This window comes from Camelina sativa, chromosome 14 (genome assembly GCF_030686135.1).
Source record: "Camelina sativa cultivar CO46 ecotype springtype chromosome 14, ASM3068613v1".
NCBI classification, from domain to species: Eukaryota; Viridiplantae; Streptophyta; class Magnoliopsida; order Brassicales; family Brassicaceae; genus Camelina; species Camelina sativa.
In genome coordinates, this window is record NC_141893.1 from 13,997,165 (window position 1) to 13,999,389 (window position 2,225).

At 39.0% G+C, this 2,225-nt stretch overlaps 1 pseudogene; it reads left to right on the forward strand.

Moving 5' to 3' along the window:
* The first annotated feature begins 442 nt into the window (after nucleotides 1-442).
* Nucleotides 443-2,225, forward strand: LOC147928190 (uncharacterized; annotated as a pseudogene).

Genomic DNA, 2,225 nt, shown 5'->3' on the forward strand with positions numbered 1-2,225 from the left:
TTTGATGTGAAGAGAACCGAGATTAACAACTGGTTATCTCCGGTTTACTTTCTTGTTTTTAATTTGAGCTTAGTATATTAGCTGAGGGTGTAGAAACTTTATCCTTCGAGCTTTGTAACAAACTCTTGACGGACTAATTCCGATATCGATCTGTTCTTTTCTCCGATCTTGACCTCCTCCGGTTTACCGGATTTGTTATGGTATCAGAGCTTCTTTGTTAAGCTTTTCTCTTCTTCCGCATTGTTATCGGAGATGAGTTTTCCAGTTTTCTCTTTGTTTCGTTTTGTTCAGAGTTTGGTTATCGCCGTTTGCGAATTGATCACCGGAATCTTATTTCTTCTTTTGATTCTTTTGCTATCTCTTTGATTGACCTTGGGTGTTGACGAATTTAGCTTTTCTTTCACATAATCTTCACATCTTTCTTTTGATTCTTGAACTGAGAATGAGTTCCGTTGTTCCTCTGGTGAATCGGCCTCTAACACCGCCGTCTTCTCCAGCTGAATCGCGTTTTCAAGTTGATTAGTATGAGAATCCTTATTTTCTTCACAGTGCTGATCATGCGAATCTAATCTTGGTTTCTGATCGGCTCTCTACTGCTTCTGACTTTCCTTCGTGGAGGCGTTCGATGTGGATGGCGTTAAACGTTCGAAACAAACTCGCCTTTATCAATGGTACAATTCCTAAACCTGATGAGAACCATAGAAATTTTGGTGTATGGTCCCGCTGCAATGATATAGTATCGACTTGGTTGATGAACTCTGTTGATAAGACGATTGGGGCAAGTTTGTTGTTCATATCGACTGCACAAGGGATCTGGAATAATATTTTGTCTAGGTTTAAGCAAGATGATGCGCCTAGGATTTTTGATATTGAGCAGAAATTAAGTAGGATCCAACAAGGATCTATGGATGTATCCACTTATTACACAGCATTGATGACTCTTTAGGAAGAGTATAAGAATTATGTGGATCTTCCTGTGTGTACTTGTGGTCTTTGTGAGTGTGATGCGGCAACTAAGTGGGAAAGATTACAACAGAGGAGTCGGGTTACTAAGTTTTTGATGGGCTTGAATGAAAGCTATGAACATACCAGGCGACACATTCTAATGCTCAAACCGATTCCTACGATTGAAGAAGCCTTTAATATGGTAACTCAAGATGAGAGGCAAATAACTGCTGTTCGTCCATCTACTCGAGTTGATAATGTGGCTTTTCAGGCGAGTGTTCCTCCGGCAAATGAGGTTGACAATGCTTATGTTGCGGCTTACAATACTATGAAGACAACTCAGTCTAAACCAATGTGTACACACTGTGGGAAGATGGGACACACGGTACAGAATGCTACAAGTTACATGGTTTTCCTCCTAGTTATAAAACCAATACTACAAGATATAATTTCAAGGGTGTGAATCAGTTTCAACCAAGGATGCCTTTTATGCAGAATCAACCGAGAATGCAACAATCGTCGAGGTTAATGCAAATGGTTCCGTATGCTGGTTCTATGCAAAATGCTAATGCAATTGCTCAAGTGTATTCTGAGAATGGCTGTTATCCGACTGATATTGCTTCTGATGGTGGTTCCTATCCGTATAATGGAGTTTCTTATGGCCAAATGGTGCCGCAGCAATATATAGCTCATGTACCAAATGATGGAAACAGTGTAAATCTCAACAATTTTACTCCACAACAGCTTGAACAATTGATTTCACAATTCAAGACCAGACTTTCAGAGACGTCGGCTACTACATCTAGTATACCTAGTCCTACTGCAACAATTACAGAACATGGTTTGATGGCTCATACTTCCACATCTGGTATTAATATTCATTTTCCTTCTAATAGCCTTAAATTTGAACATAATAATCTACTTTTTCAAAATCATATTCTTTCTTCACTTCAAAAATTACTTCCTCATGATGCTTGGATCATTGACACGGGAACCTCTAGCCATGTTTGCTTGGATCTAGCAATGTTTAGAGACTTAACACCAGTATCAAATGTCACTGTCACATTACCGAATGGTGCTAGAGTAGCTATAACTCATACAGGAACAATCTTCATTACTTCTGCATTAGTTTTAAATAACGTTTTACATGTTCCTGACTTTAAATTCGATCTGATTAGTATTAGTTCTTTAGTCACATCTTTGTTTTGCTCTGCTCATTTCTATCCAACTTGTTGTTTCATTCAGGAACTTTCTCGGGGCTTGATGATTGGGAGGGGTAA